At 37.4% G+C, this 22,593-nt stretch overlaps 1 protein-coding gene across 2 annotated transcripts in view; it reads right to left on the bottom strand.

Moving 5' to 3' along the window:
- Positions 1-22,250, bottom strand: part of SULF1 (sulfatase 1) — a 228,259-nt gene extending 206,009 nt beyond the window's left edge. The window contains exon 1 of one of the 2 annotated variants that reach the window (XM_053715105.1): positions 21,969-22,250. The gene's annotated coding sequence lies outside the window, so the exon portion shown is untranslated. The remainder of the gene's footprint in view (positions 1-21,968) is intronic. The other variant, XM_053715103.1, reaches the window with a different exon arrangement.
- Between the last annotated feature and the right edge of the window lie 343 nt (positions 22,251-22,593).

Below are 22,593 nucleotides of genomic sequence, written 5' to 3'. Positions count from 1 at the left end.
AAGTTAAATATAATTTAAATCTAACGAAATTAATTAACTCTTATTAAATAAATTATTCCAATTTAAAGCTAAATACTTACCTGTAAAATAAATCCTAATATAGCTACAATATAAATTATAATTATATTATAGCTATTTTAGGATTTATATTTATTTTACAGGTAACTTTGTATTTATTTTAACCAGGTACAATAGCTATTAAATAGTTAAGAACTATTTAATAGCTAAAATAGTTAAAATAATTACAAATTTACCTGTAAAAGAAATCCTAACCTAAGTTACAAATAAACCTAACACTAGACTATCAATAAATTAATTAAATAAACTACCTACAATTACCTACAATTAACCTAACACTACACTATCAATAAATTAATTAAATACAATTGCTACAAAGAAATACAATTAAATAAACTAGCTAAAGTACAAAAAATAAAAAAGAACTAAGTTACAAAAAATAAAAAAATATTTACAAACATAAGAAAAATATTACAACAATTTTAAACTAATTACACCTACTCTAAGCCCCCTAATAAAATAACAAAGCCCCCCAAAATAAAAAAATGCCCTACCCTATTCTAAATTACTAAAGTTCAAAGCTCTTTTACCTTACCAGCCCTGAACCGAGGCATGCCCCAAGAAATTCAGCTCTTTTGCCTGTAAAAAAAAACATACAATACCCCCCCCCAACATTACAACCCACCACCCACATACCCCTAATCTAACCCAAACCCCCCTTAAATAAACCTAACACTAAGCCCCTGAAGATCATCCTACCTTGTCTTCACCATACCAGGTTCACCGATCGGTCCAGAAGAGCTCCTCCGATGTCCTGATCCAAGCCCAAGCGGGGGGCTGAAGAGGTCCATGATCCGGGTGAAGTCTTCATCCAAGTGGGCCAGAAGAGGTCTTCCATCCGATTGAAGTCTTCATCCAAGCGGCATCCATCCGGAGCGAAGTGGCAGCATCCTGAAGACATCCACCGCGGAACATCCATCCTGGCCGATGACTGAACGACGAATGACGGTTCCTTTAAATGACGTCATCCAAGATGGCGTCCCTCGAATTCCGATTGGCTGATAGGATTCTATCAGCCAATCGGAATTAAGGTAGGAATATTCTGATTGGCTGATGGAATCAGCCAATCAGAATCAAGTTCAATCCGATTGGCTGATCCAATCATCCAATCAGATTGAGCTTGCATTCTATTGGCTGATCGGAACAGCCAATAGAATGCAAGCTCAATCTGATTGGCTGATTGGATCAGCCAATCGGATTGAACTTGATTCTGATTGGCTGATTCCATCAGCCAATCAGAATATTCCTACCTTAATCCCGATTGGCTGATAGAATCCTATCAGCCAATCGGAATTCGAGGGACGCCATCTTGGATGACGTCATTTAAAGGAACCGTCATTCGTCGTTCAGTCGTCGGCCAGGAGTGATGTTCCGCGGTGGAGGTCTTCAGGATGCTGCCGCTTCGCTCCGGATGGATGCCGCTTGGATGAAGACTTCAATCGGATGGAAGACCTCTTCTGGCCCGCTTGGATGAAGACTTCAGCCGGATCATGGACCTCTTCAGCCCCTCACTTGGGCTTGGATCAGGACATCGGAGGAGCTCTTCTGGACCGATCGGTGAACCTGGTATGGTGAAGACAAGGTAGGATGATCTTCAGGGGCTTAGTGTTAGGTTTATTTAAGGGGGGTTTGGGTTAGATTAGGGGTATGTGGGTGGTGGGTTGTAATGTTGGGGGGGGGTATTGTATGTTTTTTTTTACAGGCAAAAGAGCTGAATTTCTTGGGGCATGCCCCGCAAAGGGCCCTGTTCAGGGCTGGTAAGGTAAAAGAGCTTTGAACTTTAGTAATTTAGAATAGGGTAGGGCATTTTTTTATTTTGGGGGGCTTTGTTATTTTATTAGGGGGCTTAGAGTAGGTGTAATTAGTTTAAAATTATTGTAATATTTTTCTTATGTTTGTAAATAATTTTTTATTTTTTGTAACTTAGTTCTTTTTTATTTTTTGTACTTTAGCTAGTTTATTTAATTGTATTTCTTTGTAGCAATTGTATTTAATTAATTTATTGATAGTGTAGTGTTAGGTTAATTGTAGGTAATTGTAGGTAGTTTATTTAATTAATTTATTGATAGCCTAGTGTTAGGTTTATTTGTAACTTAGGTTAGGATTTCTTTTACAGGTAAATTTGTAATTATTTTAACTATTTTAGCTATTAAATAGTTCTTAACTATTTAATAGCTATTGTACCTGGTTAAAATAAATACAAAGTTACCTGTAAAATAAATATAAATCCTAAAATAGCTATAATATAATTATAATTTATATTGTAGCTATATTAGGATTTATTTTACAGGTAAGTATTTAGCTTTAAATTGGAATAATTTATTTAATAAGAGTTAATTAATTTCGTTAGATTTAAATTATATTTAACTTAGGGGGGTGTTAGTATTAGGGTTAGACTTAGCTTTAGGGGTTAATACATTTATTAGAATAGCGGCGAGATTCGGTCGGCAGATTAGGGGTTAGTAATTGAAGTTAGGTGTCGGCGATGTTAGGGAGGGCAGATTAGGGGTTAATACTATTTATGATAGGGTTAGTGAGGCGGATTAGGGGTTAATAACTTTATTATAGTAGCGCTCAGGTCCGGTCGGCAGATTAGGGGTTAATAAGTGTAGGCAGGTGGAGGCGACGTTGTGGGGGGCAGATTAGGGGTTAATAAATATAATATAGGGGTCGGCGGTGTTAGGGGCAGCAGATTAGGGGTACATAAGGATAACGTAGGTGGCGGTCGGCAGATTAGGGGTTAAAAATTTTTTTTCGAGTGTCGGCGATGTGGGGGGACCTCGGTTTAGGGGTACATAGGTAGTTTATGGGTGTTAGTGTACTTTAGAGTACAGTAGTTAAGAGTTTTAGAAACCGGCGTTAGCCCAGAAAGCTCTTAGCTACTGACTTTTTTCCTGCGGCTGGAGTTTTGTCGTTAGATGTCTAACGCTCACTTCAGAAACGACTCTAAATACCGGAGTTAGAAAAATCCCATTGAAAAGATAGGATACGCAATTTATGTAAGTGGATCTGCGGTATGGAAAAGTCGCGGCTGGAAAGTGAGCGTTAGACCCTATTTTGAGTGACTCCAAATACCGGCGGTAGCCTAAAACCAGCGTTAGGAGCCTCTAACGCTGGTTTTCACGGCTAACGCCAAACTCTAAATCTAGGCCTCAGTGCTTTAAAGGGACATAAAAGTTTATGAAACCCCAATTTTTTCTTTCATGACTCAGATAGATCATACCATTTTAAACACTTCCCAATTTACTTCTATTATCTAATATACTTAGTTTTCTTGGTATCCTTTGTTGAAGGAGAAGCAATGCACTACTGAGAGTTAGCAGAAAGCCAATGACAAGAGGCATATATGTGCAGTCACCAATCAGCAGCTTCTGAGCCTACCTAGTTATACTTTTCAACAAAAGATTCAAAGAGAACAAAACATAATTTATGCTTACCTGATAAATTCCTTTCTTCTGTAGTGTGATCAGTCCACGGGTCATCATTACTTGTGGGATATTAACTGCTCCCCTACAGGAAGTGCAAGAGGATTCACCCAGCAGAGTTGCTATATAGCTCCTCCCCTCTACGTCACCTCCAGTCATTCGACCAAGGACCAACGAGAAAGGAGAAGCCAAGGGTGTAGTGGTGACTGGAGTATAATTTAAAAAATATTTACCTGCCTTAAAAAACAGGGCGGGCCGTGGACTGATCACACTACAGAAGAAAGGAATTTATCAGGTAAGCATAAATTATGTTTTCTTCTGTTAAGTGTGATCAGTCCACGGGTCATCATTACTTGTGGGATACCAATACCAAAGCAAAAGTACACGGATGACGGGAGGGATAGGCAGGCTCTTTATACAGAAGGAACCACTGTCTGAAGAACCTTTCTCCCAAAAATAGCCTCCGAGGAAGCAAAAGTGTCAAATTTGTAAAATTTGGAAAAAGTATGAAGCGAAGACCAAGTTGCAGCCTTGCAAATCTGTTCAACAGAGGCCTCATTCTTAAAGGCCCAAGTGGAAGCCACAGCTCTAGTGGAATGAGCTGTAATTCTTTCAGGAGGCTGCTGTCCAGCAGTCTCATAAGCTAAACGAATTATGCTACGAAGCCAAAAAGAGAGAGAGGTAGCAGAAGCTTTTTGACCTCTCCTCTGACCAGAGTAAACGACAAACAGGGAAGACGTTTGTCGAAAATCTTTAGTTGCCTGTAAATAAAATTTAAGGGCACAAACTACATCCAGATTGTGCAAAAGACGTTCCTTCCTCGAAGAAGGATTTGGGCACAAGGATGGAACAACAATCTCCTGATTGATATTCCTGTTAGTGACTACCTTAGGTAAGAACCCAGGCTTAGTACGCAGAACTACCTTATCCGAGTGAAAAATCAAATAAGGAGAATCACAATGTAAGGCTGATAACTCAGAGACTCTTCGAGCCGAGGAAATAGCCATTAAAAATAGAACTTTCCAAGATAACAACTTTATATCAATGGAATGAAGGGGTTCAAACGGAACACCCTGTAAAACGTTAAGAACAAGGTTTAAACTCCATGGTGGAGCCACAGCTTTAAACACAGGTTTAATCCTGGCCAAAGCCTGACAAAAAGCCTGAACGTCTGGAACTTCTGACAGACGCTTGTGTAACAGAATGGACAGAGCTGAGATCTGTCCCTTTAAGGAACTAGCGGATAACCCCTTTTCTAAACCTTCTTGTAGAAAAGACAATATCCTAGGAATCCTAACCTTACTCCAAGAGTAACCTTTGGATTCGCACCAATATAGGTATTTACGCCATATTTTATGGTAAATCTTTCTGGTGACAGGCTTCCTAGCCTGTATTAAGGTATCAATAACTGACTCAGAAAAACCACGCTTTGATAAGATCAAGCGTTCAATTTCCAAGCAGTCAGCTTCAGAGAAGTTAGATTTTGATGTTTGAAAGGACCCTGAATCAGAAGGTCCTGTTTCAGAGGTAACGACCAAGGTGGACAGAATGACATGTCCACCAGATCTGTATACCAAGTCCTGCGTGGCCATGCAGGCGCTATTAGAATCACTGATGCTTTCTCCTGTTTGATTCTGGCAATCAATCGAGGAAGCATCGGGAAAGGTGGAAACACATAAGCCATCCTGAAGGTCCATGGTGCTGTCAAGGCATCTATCAGGACCGCTCCCGGATCCCTGGATCTGGACCCGTAGCGCGGAAGCTTGGCGTTCTGTCGAGACGCCATGAGATCTATCTCTGGTTTGCCCCAACGTGGAAGTATTTGGGCAAAGACCTCTGGATGAAGTTCCCACTCCCCCGGATGAAAAGTCTGACGACTTAAGAAATCCGCCTCCCAGTTCTCCACTCCCGGGATGTGGATTGCAGACAGGTGGCAAGAGTGAGACTCTGCCCAGCGAATTATCTTCGATACTTCCATCATTGCTAGGGAGCTTCTTGTCCCTCCCTGATGGTTGATATAAGCTACAGTCGTGATGTTGTCCGACTGGAACCTGATGAACCCCCGAGTTGCTAACTGGGGCCAAGCCAGAAGAGCATTGAGGACTGCTCTCAATTCCAGAATGTTTATTGGAAGAAGACTCTCCTCCTGATTCCATAGTCCCTGAGCCTTCAGAGAATTCCAGACAGCGCCCCAACCTAGTAGGCTGGCGTCTGTTGTTACAATTGACCAGTCTGGCCTGCTGAATGGCATTCCCCTGGACAGATGTGGCCGATAAAGCCACCATAGAAGAGAATTTCTGGTCTCTTGAATGGAATGAAGGACACGGCATGCATTTTGAAGTTTTGTTAACCTGTCCTCTGTCAGGTAAATCTTCATTTCTACAGAATCTATCAGAGTCCCCAGGAAGGGAACTCTTGTGAGTGGAAAGAGAGAACTTTTCTCTTCGTTCACTTTCCATCCATGCGACCTTAGAAATGCCAGTACTATCTCTGTATGAGATTTGGCAGTTTGAAAGCTTGAAGCTTGTATCAGTATGTCGTCTAAGTACGGAGCTACTGAAATTCCTCGCGGTCTTAGTACCGCCAGAAGAGTGCCCAGAACCTTTGTGAAGATTCTTGGAGCCGTAGCCAGTCCGAATGGAAGAGCTACAAACTGGTAATGCCTGTCTAAAAAGGCAAACCTTAGATACCGGTAATGACTTCTGTGAATCGGTATGTGAAGGTAAGCATCCTTTAAATCCACTGTGGTCAAGTACTGACCCTCTTGGATCATGGGCAAAATTGTTCGAATAGTTTCCATCTTGAACGATGGAACTCTTAGGAATTTGTTTAGGATCTTTAAATCCAAGATTGGCCTGAAGGTTCCCTCTTTTTGGGAACTACAAACAGATTTGAGTAAAACCCTTGTCCTTGTTCCAACCGCGGAACTGGATGGATCACTCCCATTAATAAAAGATCTTGTACGCAGCGTAGAAACGCTTCCTTCTTTGTTAGGTTTGTTGACAACCTTGACAGATGAAATCTCCCTCTTGGGGGAGAGGATTTGAAGTCCAGAAGGTATCCCTGAGATATGATCTCTAACGCCCAGGGATCCTGAACATCTCTTGCCCAAGCCTGGGCGAAGAGGGAAAGTCTGCCCCCCACTAGATCCGGTCCCGGATCGGGGGCCCTCAATTCATGCTGTCTTAGGGGCAGCAGCAGGTTTTCTGGCCTGTTTGCCCCTGTTCCAGGACTGGTTAGGTTTCCAGCCTTGTCTGTAGCGAGCAACAGCTCCTTCCTGTTTTGGTGCAGAGGAAGTTGATGCTGCTCCTGCTTTGAAATTACGAAAGGAACGAAAATTGGACTGTCTAGCCTTGGCTTTGGCCTTGTCCTGAGGCAGGGCATGACCTTTACCTCCTGTAATGTCATCAATAATCTCTTTCAAGCCGGGCCCGAATAAGGTCTGCCCTTTGAAAGGAATATTAAGCAATTTAGATTTAGACGTAACATCAGCTGACCAGGATTTTAGCCACAGAGCTCTGCGTGCCTGAATGGCGAATCCTGAATTTTTAGCCGCAAGTTTAGTTAAATGTACTACGGCATCTGAAATAAATGAATTAGCTAACTTAAGGAATTTAAGTTTGTGTGTGATGTCATCTAGTGTGGATGATTGAAGTGTCTCTTCCAGAGACTCAAACCAAAATGCTGCTGCAGCCGTGACAGGCGCAATACATGCAAGAGGTTGCAATATAAACCCTTGTTGAACAAACATTTTCTTAAGGTAACCCTCTAATTTTTTATCCATTGGATCTGAAAAAGCACAGCTATCCTCCACTGGGATAGTGGTACGCTTAGCTAAAGTAGAAACTGCTCCCTCCACCTTAGGGACCATTTGCCATAAGTCCCGTGTGGCGGCGTCTATTGGAAACATTTTTCTGAATATAGGAGGGGGTGAGAAAGGCACACCGGGTCTATCCCACTCCTTAGTAACAATGTCAGTAAGTCTCTTAGGTATAGGAAAAACGTCAGTACTCGTCGGTACCGCAAAATATTTATCCAACCTACACATTTTTTCTGGGATTGCAACTGTGTTACAATCATTCAGAGCCGCTAATACCTCCCCTAGTAACACACGGAGGTTCTCAAGCTTAAATTTAAAATTTGAAATGTCTGAGTCCAGTTTATTTGGATCAGAACCGTCACCCACAGAATGAAGCTCTCCGTCTTCACGTTCTGCAAACTGTGACGCAGTATCAGACATGGCCCTTGCATTATCAGCGCACTCTGTTCTCATCCCAGAGTGATCACGTTTACCTCTTAGTTCTGGTAGTTTAGCCAAAACTTCAGTCATAACAGTAGCCATATCTTGTAATGTGATTTGTAATGGCCGCCCAGATGCACTCGGCGCTACAATATCACGCACCTCCTGAGCGGGAGATGCAGGTACTGACACGTGAGGCGAGTTAGTCGGCATAACTCTCCCCTCGTTGTTTGGTGAAATATGTTCAATTTGTACAGATTGACTATTTTTTAAAGTAGCATCAATACATTTAGTACATAAATTTCTATTGGGCTCCACTTTGGCTTTAGCACATATAGCACAGAGATATTCCTCTGAATCAGACATGTTTAACACACTAGCAAATAAACAGCAACTTGGAAATACTTTTCAAAGTAATTTACAAATAATATGAAAACGAACTGTGCCTTTAAGAAGCACAGAAAATATTATAACAGATAAAATAATTAAGTTATAGCATCAATCTTTGTCAGAATATACAGTTTTAGCAAAGGATTGTTCCCCTCAGCAAATGATAACTAACCCAGGCAGCAGAAAAAAATACATAAATAAACGTTTTTTATATCACAGTCAATACAATCAGCACAGCTCTGCTGTGAATGATTACTTCCCTCAAAAAAGACTCTTGAGATCCCTGAACTCTGTAGAGATGAACCGGATCATGCAGGAAGAAAATGAACCTCTGACTGAGTTTTTTCTGATGCGTAGTGAAAGCACCAAAATGGCCCCTCCCCCACACACATAACAGTGAGAGGGATCAGTGAACTGCTCTAATTTAAATCAAAACTATTGCCAAGTGGAAAAAAAGTGCCCAAAACATTTTTTCACCCAGTACCTCAGAGAAAAAAACGTTTTTACATGCCAGCAAAAAAACGTTTTACCTCAATAATTAATTGTCATTTAAAACCTATTGCAAGTCCCTGCAAAATAGGTTAAGTCTATGTATACAGTTTAAAAGCCAGAGAAGTACCATTTCCCAGAAAACTGAAGTGTAAAATATACATACATGACAGCCTGATATCAGCTACATCTACTGCATTCAAGGCTGAGTTTACATTATAACGGTATGGCAGGATTTTCTCATCAATTCCATGTCAGAAAATAATAAACTGCTACATACCTCTTTGCAGATTAATCTGCCTGCTGTCCCCTGATCTGAAGTTTACCTCTCCTCAGATGGCCGAGAAACAGCAATATGATCTTAACTACTCCGGCTAAAATCATAGAAAAACTCAGGTAGATTCTTCTTCAAATTCTACCAGAGAAGGAATAACACACTCCGGTGCTATTATAAAATAACAAACTTTTGATTGAAGATATAAAAACTAAATATATCACCATAGTCCTCTCACACATCCTATCTAGTCGTTGGGTGCAAGAGAATGACTGGGGGTGACGTAGAGGGGAGGAGCTATATAGCAACTCTGCTGGGTGAATCCTCTTGCACTTCCTGTAGGGGAGCAGTTAATATCCCACAAGTAATGATGACCCGTGGACTGATCACACTTAACAGAAGAAATACAATTTTATAATCGAAATAAATTGGAAAGTTATTTAAAACTGCATGATCTATCTGAATCATGAAAGAAAAAAAATGGGTTTCATGTCCCTTTAATATTTTCAGGACTAGAGTTGAACATATTCTGTGAAAATTTCTGTAAGAATTGCCTCAAGCTTTTAAAGTTACAATTACCTAAAAACACATCTGTACTTCCTTTATCATGTAAGCTCACAAGCCCACCTGTGTAGTAGAGCACGCAATGTAAAGGTGTAATATATGGGGCAAGATTACATATGCAGCGTCACCCGCAAAAGCCGGCGATGCCGGTTTTTACGCGGTTTAGGTATCAAAATATATGCTCAGGATTATACTGATTGCAATATGATTAATATATGTTCTAAAATGAGATCCAATCAAATACTAATGTTATAAGATACAAGTGTAAAAATAAAATAAATCTGATGGTTCATGTGCTATTGTTAAGCGTTTACTAATGTATTAGTGACGATATTAAATAAATATCAAATCTCTACTATGTTGATAATCTCTGGAACTTGAATATAGTAAAAAATGACAGTGGTATGAGAGTATAGTATAAATATTTATTCTAATAGAAACAATCTCTCCTTATAAATATAAAATTAGATTCTAATACAATACAAATCAAACACCAGTGTATCCATTCATACGAGGCTAAAAAATGATATAATTAAAAGTGCGGTTAATTCGTAGTATTTACATTTTAATTATAACATTTTTTAGCCCAGTATGAATGGATACACTGGTGTTTGATTTGTATTGTATTAGAATCTAATTTTATATTTATAAGTAGAGATTGTTTCTATTAGAATACATATTTATACTATACTGCCAAATCACTGTCATTTTTTACTATATTCAAGTCCCAGAGAATATCAACATAGTAGAGATTTGATATTTAATTCATATCGTCACTATTACATTTGTAAACGCTTAACAATAGCACGTGAACCATCAGATTTATTTTATTTTTACACTTGTATCTTATAACATTAGTATTGGCTTGCATCTCATTTTAGAACATATATTAATCATATTGCAATCAGTATAATCCTGAGCAGCATTTGAAGTAATAATGGTACTAAGTTCTTGTTGAATTTTCTGTGGTGAACATTATATATATATATATATATATATATATATATATATATATATATATTGCTATTTTATTATATTATTCTATACCCATTCCAGCAGTCAATGTGCCATCCTTTATGTTTCTTTGAAGTTTATGTTATTTGCAAATTAATTTTGGGATAATTTGTATTTATCTAGGAGGCAGAGTCTGGGTTTCATTATAGGATTGTAATACCCCAACCCAACCTGTTATATCAAAATATATCACATATATTTCACCCGTCGCCTGCAATTTTTACTCCCATAAGATAACATAGAACTTTGTTGCAAATCGGTACCTCATATTCAGCGCAAGGACTTACGCTGCCATTTTCAACTTGCCACACATAGGCAGGTGCAGCAAGTATGTGAGCACCGTAACTCCTGTAACTGGCTGAAAATATTAACAAACACCTAACGCAGGCGCAATATCTATCTACCTGTCAACCGCTAACCCCCACCACATTAACTAATAAAATATAAATATATAAAAATATATTAACCCCTAATCCGCCATTAATCCACATCGCAATAAACCTAATAAATCTATTAACCCCTAATCCGCCAAACCCCCACAACGCAAACAACTAATTAAATTACTAAGACCCCTAACCTAACACCCCCCTAAATTAACCCCAATTACCTTAATTAAAAAATATTAACTTACAATTAAATAAAAAAAGCTAACATTACTTAAAAATAAAAACCTAAAATTAAATTAATCTAACATTACAAAAAATAATAAACCAAATTATCTAAAATAAAAAATTAAACCTAATCCCTATAAAAATAAAAAAGCACCCCAAAATAAAAACACCCGCTAATCTAATACTAAACTACCAATTGCCCTTAAAAGAGCCTTTTTTAGGGCATTGAACTAAGTAAAACCTCTCTTTTACCTTAAAAAATACTAACACTAAAAAATCCTAAACTACCCATTCACACGAAAGGGGCATTTGTATGGGCATTGCCCTTAAAAGGGCATTCAGCTCTTTTACTGCCATTAAAAAGACATTCAGCTCTTTTAAGAGTGCCCAAGAAATCTCTAAAAAAAATCTAAAAAAAAACAAACCCCCAAAAAATAAAAAAAAAGCCTATGTCTAACTCCCAAATAGGTACTCAACGTTCCTGAAGTCCAACGGAGAAGGTCCTGTTCCAGGTGGTGAAGTCTTCTTCCAAGCCGCCGACATCTTCTTCCAAGTGGGGACCTCTTCCTTCTTCATCCAGGACCAAGCCGGCGTAGAGCACAGAGGAGTGTGGAGCAGTACCAGCAAACACAGAGCCATGGAGTGTGTCTTTGTACGATCTCCCCTGTACACTGAATAGTGAATTCAAGGTACGCGTTTAAATATGGCGTCCCTTGCATTCCTATTGGCTGATTTGATTCTTCAAATTTAAATCACCAAATAGAATGAGAGCTACTGAAACCCTATTGGCTGATTTGAACAGGCAATGAGTAGTTTAGGATTTTTTAAGTGTTAGTTTTTTTTATTTTGGGGGTTTGGTGGGTGGGGGTTTTACTGTTAGAGGGGGGACAGACTTAGTATTTTTTAAGGTAAAAGTGCTGTTTAACTTAGGGCAATGCCCTACAAAAGGCCCTTTTAAGGGCTATTGGTAATTTATTATTAGATTAGGGAGTGTTTTTATTTTGGGGGGCATTTTTATTTTCATATGTATTAAGTTTAACTTTTTTTATTTTTGATAATTTGGTTTATTATTTTATTTAATGTTAGACTTTATTTTTTGTAATCTTAGATTAATTTAATCTTAGTTTTTTATTTTTAAGTAATGTTATCTTTTTTATTTTCATTGTAACTTAGTATTTTTTAATTTAGGTAATTGGGGTTAATTTAGGGGGTGTTAGGTTAGAAGGCTTAGTAACTGAATTAGTTATTTGCGTTGTGGGGGTTTGACGGATTAGGGGTTAATAGATTTATTAGGTTTGTTGCAATGTGGGTTTGGCGGATTATGGGTTAATAGATTTATAAGGTTTGTTGTGATGTGGGTTAATGGCAGATTAGGGGTTAATAAGTGCAATAACACAGAGTTCCGATGTAAACAAATAAGCTAAAATGTGAAATCACGCAATCGTTCATGCAATCCCCATGATGGGTTTGTGTCTGGGGGGAGTGCCTATGGCGCTAAGCACACTTTTCAGCCCGCGATCCCATTCGGGAAGCACCTTTGGCTTCAGTACAGCCAAAAGGCTACGACGTTCTTTGCTGTCCTAAGGGCGTTAAAGCTCAGTACGGTTAGGACGGCATAGAATGTCCTAAGGGTGGGAAGGGGTTAAAAGGATATAAACCCCAACATTTTTATTTCCTGACTAAGATAGAACATGAGATTTTAAATAACTTTAAAATTTACTCCTATTAACATATTTTCTACATTCTCTTGGTAGAAAATATATGGCTGCAGTTTTGCAAGAATGTTATCCATTTGCGAGAGTACTAGACGGCAGCACAATTTCCTGCCATGTAGTGCTCCAAATGCCTACCTAGGTATTTCTTCAGCACAGAATATCATGGGAACAAAGCAAATTTGATAATAGAAGTAAATTGGAAACTTGTTTAAAAAGGTATGCGCTGTCTGAATCACAAAAGAACATTTTTAGGATTGATATCCCTTTAATTGCAATGTCTATTTAATCCTTCTGTGGGACACTCTGGCAAGAAAAATATATAAAATGTAATGAAATGAAATACATTTAAATATTCTGTAAATATTTTTCAAACCACCCCTTAAAGTAAATGTAAAGTTTAATGAGAAAAGTGCCTGTTTTTTAAAAATACTCTTAAAAACAGGGGCACTTTCATTCATTAAACACAGTAGATTTGCATAATCAACAAATGCAAGATAACAAGACAATGCAATAGCACTTAGTCTGAACTTCAAATGAATAGAAGATTTTTTGTTGTTGACAATTTTAAAAGTTATCTCTATTTCCACTCCCCCTGTACCATGTGACAGCCATCAGCCAATCACAAATGCATACACGTACCATGTGACAGCCATCAACCAATCAAAAATGCATATACGCTTATTCTTGCACATGCTCAGTAGGAGCTGGTGACTCAAAAAGTTTAACTATAAAAAAACTGTTCACTTTTTTTAATGGAAGTAAATTGGAAAGTTGTTTAAAATTGCATGCTCTATCTGAATAATGAAAGTTTAATTTTGACTTGAGTGTCCCTTTAAGCGTTTTTTTTAAATACTTACCTTTTTTTCTTATGACAGCAGACCGATGATCTTCCTCCCACAGCTCCTGCTGTACTGTCCTCCAATCATTGCCTGCATCCAAGGCGTCCAGCTCGTGAGGCCACACAATGATTGGAGGAAGCCGGATTCGTCATCGATATGCTAAGTACAGCATGAGAAGCAGGCTGAGGATTGCCGGCCTGCTGTCATAAGGAAAAATGTATTTATTTATTTTTAAAAAAACTTATGTACTTATCTGAGTATTTTTTTTTTAACTTCCCAACTTCAGGACTAGAGTTGAACATATTCTGTGAAAATCTCTGTAAGTATTGCCTCAAGCTTTCAGAGTTACACAAGTTCCCTAAAACCACCTGTACTTCCTTTGTCATGTAAACTCATATGCCCAGCTGTCTAATAGGGACAGGCAGAGATTAAACACTTTTAATGCTTCTTTATTGGTCTGATAAAATACATTCATATTTATATTTTTATATTTATATTTTTGTTGACAGATCCTGGGAGCTGCATTTTCTTTGCACACGATCAATAAAGCTTGCACTTCATGGCTGACTTCACGGCTGACCTTTACAATATGACAATATTCTATATATAACTTCATGTGTTGCAAGAAGGTTTGACTTTTTTTTGAAAATTTGAAAATAATCCCCTAAGAACAGTAAATATTTATCAAATACATTCTTCACATTTTAATATAATGCTTTGGGGAATATCATATTTTCATATTTCAATAAAACTGTTAATAGATGCAACACTTGCACAACTGCTGTTAACAGAAAAGCACATGTTAGGAATGCAGTATCCACCATAAATATTTTGCCTGCGTGTTCACCACCTGGAACAGTAAATTACATTTTGACAACAGGCTGGACTTCCCCAGAGGCAGAGCAATTTGAATGTTCTATTTATTGCACAACGGATAATTACTTTACTTCTTTTAAGTTCGCACAACTGTGTTTCTTCAATAGCACTAATAAATCTCAGATACATTTCAATGTTTTTTTTTATTCTTCTGTCTAGAAATGCGTCTGTGATTTGACATATTTTCCACCTTGGTGTGTTTAGCAAGCACATTACGTAGGTAAAACCAAATGTATCACAAAGCATAGCTCAGTGATGTAAAGACATTTATAACAGTTGTCAGAAGCAGGGGGAGATATAAAGCAACACCTGTATTTTAGTTCCATTTGTGATCACTGTTACACTCCATCTGAATAATTGGTAAGAGTGGCTATTTTGTTATAAATATTAGTAATGTGGAATCATCTAATGTGAGAAAACAAGGTTCCTTTAAACCAGGGCTGCACAAACTGTGGTTCAATGGCAACGTCCTGCCCGCCAAAGTTCTTGGTGGCCCAGCGTGACTGAGAGATATAAGTTTATTGAGAAAGCAGTTCCAAACATCTCATTAGGTCATTAAAGGGACATGAAACCCAATTTTTTTTCTTTCATAATTCAGACAGATGATCTTTATTAGGTATCAATAGGGATTAGGGGCTTTAAAGCCCAGTGCTGAATTAAACACTATATTATTTACAAATATTAAATTTTATTTAATATACAGGTGGCCCTCGGTTTACAACGGTTCAGTTTACACCGTTTCAGAATAACAACCTTTTGTTATGTGACTGCTATTGAAAAGCATTGAGAAGCAGTGCATTTATTAAAATAGCCAGTAGGTGGAGCTGTCCGCTTGTGTTGCAGCAAAGCCAAGCAAGCTGAAATTAATCAGTTTAACCAGACCTGAGCTATCGAGCAGATTTTAAAGGAACAATATCTTCCTGTCTTTAAATCAGTCCAGATTGTAATGCATAGAAATAACTTTTTTCAGAAAAATGCAAGTGACGTCTGTGTTGTGTGATTATTTTATTAGGTTTATAATGCTGTTTAGCAAATGTTTTGTTCATTTAACTTAGTTTAATTATATATTCTGTGTTGTGTGATTATTTTATTAGGTTTATAATGCTGTTTAGCATTTAAAGTCTTCATTTCAAAGCTTTAAAAATAACGTATTAGGTGTTACTTATGACAACTTCCCATTGACTTACATTATAAACTGGGTTTCAATTTACAACGGTTTCGATTTACAACCATTCCTTCTGGAACCTAACCCCGGCGTAAACTGAGGGCTACCTGTATATGCAACACAATCAAGGACTAAAATTAGGACTCAGAGATGGGTATATCACAACCACCTCCACTTAGTTGTGTCTGGTCTCAACACCAAGTTTGAAATAAAAGAGGGCCAAGGTACCAAAGGGGGTCATTTAGATCAAATTAATGAACTAAGGGAATAACACATCACACATACAAATAGCAGATATACCTATGCGCTCAAAGGCTGCGTCCTGCCTGCAAGCTGCTTGTTCTCTAGTTCTAAAAAGTGCAGTCAAAGGCACTCATCTAAATGTGCGATTGCTAAGTTTAGTAACGTTATATAAATTGTATTCAAATAACAGCCAAACATTTATCTATATCACCATTGTATCAATCAAATGTCAAAAGGGCTGCTAGTTACAAATGAAGTCCAATTCAGCGTTACTATATAAGTTTTCTTTTTAAACAGCTGAACACATTCATAAGTAACATAGAGCCCCTCTGGCCCCACCCATCGAAGAGTGTCGTCACTGTGCGTGACTTCGTCAGGGCATCCCTGGGTTAAATCACAGCAGCTTGCAGGCAGGACGCCGCCTTTGAGCGCATAGGTATACCTGATTTGTGTATGTGTGATGTGTTATTCCCTTAGTTCATGGATTTGAGCTAAATGACCCCCTTTCGAAAATGTTTGAGTTTCATGCCCATTTAAGCAAGTGTATTTGTACATTTGAATAGTATATATCAGTTGAATTAAAACCAGGGTCATATTCAGGTCCGAGAGACTGAGTGGCCCCAGTCCCTAGTGTTCTGAAACTCTATTAAAGCAGAATAGCCAAGCCTGAGGGAGAGGGAGGAGGAAACTATCCCAGGAACAAAGACCTCCATGCAGGTAATAGGGTAACTGAGCATGGAGGGAGGTGGACACTGTGTGTGCAGATGAAGAAACTAACCACTTTATCTGCAGGGCCCTCAGGCAGGAATGGGAGAGGGAAATATTCTGACTATAGATTTTATTTTGACTCTTGGCAAGTCCTCAGAACAAAACTGACCATATACAAACATAAATGCAAAAAATATTTTATATATATATATATATATATATATATATATATATATATATATATATATATATATATATATAGCAAAACAAAAAATAAACTGTTTTCACATTTGAATTCTGCAAGATTAGCATAAAGGACATTGCTATAAACTTGTCACAATTAATCATAATGCATCTGTGACTGGCTCATTTTTGCCATCTATGAAGGAACCATAACTGATTTTCAGTATTAATAACAGCAACAAGTTGGGTTATGTGGGTAAATAATTTTAGCCATTCTCACAGGTCCCGTCATCATTTGCCTGACTCATGGTGACACACTTAGCCAGCTGCAATGACTATAGTATCCAGACACTGAGAATTTCTGCTCTGCAAGTACATTTAGATGGTACAGGACATATTCACTCAAACAGAACATAACTGGATTGGCTGCACCTGCCACACTCTTATGTAAACATTTTATATATTTAACAGAGGGCTTCTAGAAATATATTTTAAAGATGAGAAATCACTGTTTAACTCTCAAGAAAGGAATACACTTTCTATTAAAGCTTGATAAATGAAAACATAACTGATGACAGACATTTCAAAATATTAAATTCAAGCTTAATTTAGGAAACGGAATGCTGGGCTCCAAAAATGTTTCTTTAGGCTACTAAATACTTTCAGAAATTGTTTTTGTTTCTCTTTAAAAATCTGTCAGAATCAATTCTTAGATATAATACTTTATACTCTGTAATACTACTGCAAACTCAATGTTGTGTAATAATGTAAGCTTTTAATTACTTTAAGACAAACTGAATTAAACCAGCTCATACATATCTGTCACTTTTTAGGCTGTTTGGGATTTTGCCGCCGTGCAGACTATGCACATGATGAGCACAAACCATTGTTCTGAAGATAGTTTTAATGAGAGTTCAAACATTAGTCTATGACTATATCTGGTCTTTCTTAATTCATCAACAAAACCACAGGCTTTAAATATCAATCAAAATGTATTTTGGCAAACACCCTATGCATGATTTTTTGGAGCTGTGAATAAAAAGAGGTAACTGAATGAATAAGGGCTTGCATTACTAAAGAGTGCTCTCTGAAATGTTATATCTTAACCCCTTCACGCCGTTAGGACGTTCCATGCTGTCCCAACAGCGCTGGGCTTTAACACCAAAGGACAGCATTGAGAACATCCTACCTTATAAGGCGTCCACGTCCTGTAGCCTCCCCCTTTTGATGAACTCAAGTTTGGACTGGGGCCGTGCCTAGCAGCGTAGGCAGTCTGCCATGATCTGAACCCGGGCTTGAAATCATGTGGTCGCATCCATGATCGTGTCATTTCATTTTTGCAGCAAGTGTTTATATCGGAATTTTGTTCCCATATTAAACACTTGTGCCGGGCACAAAAGGGTTAATGATGATAAAAGTTAATCGTTATCAAAGTTGCTGCAGAAAAACCCTTTTAAATAGGCTGTTCTCTTGCTTTTCTCCAATCCCCTATTGAGATGTTGATTTCTGCTGTTGCCTCTTGCTTACATAGCTTTTTTTATAGCCAGTGCTGCAGTACTGACGTTTTCAGCATAGGTGGGGGTTTCAACTGGCAAAAACAACTTATTAAATAATGACAAAATAAAGGTAATGGAGACATTTGTAAACAATCTGATACACTTCAGCAGGTAAAATAATGAATTGGGAACATATTAAACAGGAGCAAATGTTACAGTATAATGTTCTCTTTAAATGAAACAGTATGCAAAATAAAATTATTATTACTAATAAATGCTTGAAGGTAACTATGTGTTTAATCATTTTATAATGAGTTAAAATGTGTGTACCAAGATGGCCAGTGATTAGTGACTATCTGCATATGCAGCTCCTGATTGGCTCAACAGCTGCATGCTCTTCATGAGCAGCAATGAGTAAGTTGAATAGAAACCTTGCTTCATAAGCCACCAACATCTAATTTCTTTTTTTTAAAAAAAACACACAAAAAACTAAAAGTGATATTTGTTTGTTTTTGTTCTTGATTTTTTAAGACAAAATAGATATAGCCAATTGCATGCTGTGTCTGAATCATGAAAGTTTACATTTGGTGTCCCTATAAGGTTGGAATTTCTCTCTATACATATATATCCCTTTATTGTAGTCACCATATTCCAGCTAGTTCCATGGATTTATGTATTTGTTACCTCATCACCAATTCCCTATTTTTGTTCCAGTATTACATTTTTAAGTGAAAAATGCATTCTTCATTAGTCCTAATATATTGCACATTATAAACAGCTATATTATGCACTACTGTACAGAATAATAATGGTTATAAAAGTGTAATTTATAGGATTTTGAGGGTTGTGGACAAAAAATAATCACAATTAAGACTCAGGGATATTCACCCTGTTGAAATGCTGTGTCACATTGCTATTTTTTTAATTTATTTTAGAAGGCTGGCTAACAAAATTTTAAAAAAATTACATTTATTAAAAAAAGCTCTAAGGGATTTGGCATCACTATAAAAAGAAATGATAAGGATATTATAATAATGATAAAACAATTATGATATATATTCATCTCTGTAAACACACTTCAAATGCGCAATTATTTTAGTAAGTTCATGCCACACACAGACAAAAAACAAAAAACAAAAAAAACAGGACAAGAAACGTATACATTACACTGGATTCTCAAAGCTAAAACAGAAATAAAGCACAACTGCATGGGTTGCAAATGGGAAGAGGTAGTGTAGAATGTGAAATATGTAAAAAAAAAAGTGGAAAAAAGTGGAGGGACCATAAATAAGGCTAATGATCCTAAGGTTGAACAAATCTGCCTTTGTTTCATCTAAAAAAAAGCCATTTAAAAATGTATTTCAGGTTTTTGAAAACTTCAAGTTCCTGTGCTGAATAAATCAGTATTTTCTTGTTTCTTACAGAGGCATGTCCCTCTCCACCAATAAAGCAGTGGCAGATGTTCTTATTAGCCAGTAGGGTTTAGTAGGAATAACAAAACCAATACTGCAATATTAAAGGGACATGAAACGTACATGTTTCCTTTCAGGATTCAGGATAAAGAATGCAATTTTAAGCAACTTTCCAATTTATTTCAATCTCTTGGAACCCGTTGTTGAAGGAGCAGCAATGCACTACTGGGAGCTAGCTGAACACATTGGGTGAACCAGTGACAAGGGGCATGTTTGTGCAACCACTAATCAGTAGCCAGCTTCCAGCGGTGCATTGCTGCTCCAGAGTCTACTTATGTATGTTTTTCAACAAAGGATACCAAAAGAATGAAGCAAATAGAAAACAAAAGTAAATTGGAACGCTGTTTATCTGAATTAAAAAAAAAAATAAGACTCATATCCCTTTAACTTCAATTTAAATTTATTTTTTTCAACCAAAAATATTTTTGGCACGAGTAAATGGTTAATTTCATGTTCAGGGTAGAAATGTTTTATCCCTTTAAACCATAGCACAATAACTTGCATTTAACAAATTGAAAGAAAATGAATATATGTACATTAGCCTGAACACAGATACAAAGGTTAATATAAAGCTGCTAATGCATTATAGCTAAATGTGTATAGCCATTAAAGGGATATGAAACCATGTTTTTCCTTTGTGATTCAGACAGAGCATACACTTTAAAAAAAAAAAAGTTTCCAATTCACTTCTATTATCAAATGTGCTTTGTTCCCATGATATTCTTTGTTGAAGAGATACCTAGGTAGGCATCTGTAGCACTGCATGACAGGAAATAGTGCTGCCATCTACTGCTCTTGCAAATGGATAACATTCTTGTAAAACTGCTGCCAGATAGTAAATTGATAATAGAAGTAAAGTTAAATTGCACGTTCTATTTGAATAATGAAAGATCAATTTAATCTAAATTATGGTGGAAGTCATGATTTTAATATTTAACATTTTCAAAGAAACGAGTTTATCAATGATATGTATAAAAAACCCACACACAACAGAACTGTGGTTGTTCAATTCATTAAATTCCTTTAAAGATTTTTTAGCTAACCCTCAAGCAAAAGTGACACAAACCTTGACATCTGACATGAATACAGGTATATCCAATGACAAGCATAAATAATACAGTCTGACTTGTTACACAACTTCATGCCCCACTTGCTTGCACTAGGTTATTTCTAGAGGGGCTTCATTTAGACCTTTGTACTGGTAGTTGAATAAAAATATTCTAGGGCTTTACCAATTTAACCCTGAATGACCAAACTGCTAGCATATACATTTGAAGTTCACAGTGAATCATTAAATATACCTGCAAAATACAAGTTTTAGTGTTTTACTAAATGCAGCCTAAATGCCAACTGAATAAAAGTATAGTGACATTTTCTCAGTTTTATATAAAATCACACACTTATACTAAACATTCCCACACAGTGGCTTTCTTGCACTGCAGTATCCTATTTTAGTCATGAGAATGACATTTTTGACACTTCCTAGAAGCTTGTCTAAGTTTGTGAACAATAAATTACCAATTGTCTAACCTAAACACTGTGGGTCACAATATTTCCCTCCATTGCTTTTAATCTGGTCCTCAATATAAAAATTAAAACAGGTTTGTATTATCAATTCATTTTTTCAGTACTATTTTTTTTCTTCAAAGAATCGGTTATCTTCAAGCAGCAATTGTTTTAATTAAGATATTAAACGTTAGAAACTGTCCTCTCTGTATGCCTGTCTAGGTCTGTGAGATAACAATTATTTATCCATGCATATCAATTACATTGCATAAATTCAAGCCAAAACAGTAGCATATATCTAGCTAAAGTATATACACCTGCTTATATAAAACCATGATATATCTAGCTTATTTATTTTTCTAGAGTTTGTTCATACAGTAAAATAAAATAACATCCTCAAGTGACCAATTTGGAGCCCCTCTAGTATAAAAATAAATCATAAGCCTCCATGGTCACACTGCAGTTATTTAACATTTTATACCAGTTTCCTGAATAACTGAGAGGTCATAAAACCAGTAATGAATGATCATTGTCACAGTCCTGGTGATAGTGCACAGTAAGTTGTGAAGGGCAGACTGCAGTTAGTTATCTCTCATGCACAATAACTGCATTGATAAGAGATCAGCAAACATCTGACAAGTGTACTCCACGCAAAATACAAAAGCAGCATTTCACTTTACCTGTGCAGGGCAGACAGTTCCATGCACCCTACGCCTTTCTTTCCCCTTTTTTGTGTCTCAGACGTCCTTCTTGCTTATGTCTAAAGCACACAGCACTTGCAATAAAAGACCACACAGCTTCAGCAAAGCAACCTTCCTGCTCTAATCCCCACTCCAACGTGATGACACACACTAACCCCAACCATCTGCTTAAACACGTCCTCCAGCGGCACTCAGCGGGGCTGTGTCAAGACAAGCTACCCAATCCCAGAGCCCGGGCTGGGTGTCTCTTCCCAAATGCTGCAGGCAGGGGGGAAAGGACTGCAGGTCTGTAAAACTCAGAGTAACCTGAGATTGGTAGAGGGGAAGCTCTATAAAAAGAGTGAGAGTGGGAGGTGCTGAAGGGAAGGTAGAGGGGAGTGATCAGCCCTGATGACCAGTTCTCACAACCCCCTTGCAATCCCCTGGGACCACTTGGACCCTCACAGTGGGATATACGCAAACAGAAGAGTTGTGTTAACCCCTTCTCAGCAAGACACATCTGTAGTGTGTGGCATAGTGATGTATGTAGCCTTGTCTGGCAGATAAGAGGTTACTTAGTGACACTTCTCAGATAATGAAATACTTCACACTAAGATATCAAACC

Source organism: Bombina bombina, chromosome 5 (assembly GCF_027579735.1).
Source record: "Bombina bombina isolate aBomBom1 chromosome 5, aBomBom1.pri, whole genome shotgun sequence".
In the NCBI taxonomy this organism is placed as follows: Eukaryota; Metazoa; Chordata; class Amphibia; order Anura; family Bombinatoridae; genus Bombina; species Bombina bombina.
Note: the sequence above shows the minus strand (reverse complement) of the source record. Positions and strands in the feature narration are given on the sequence as shown.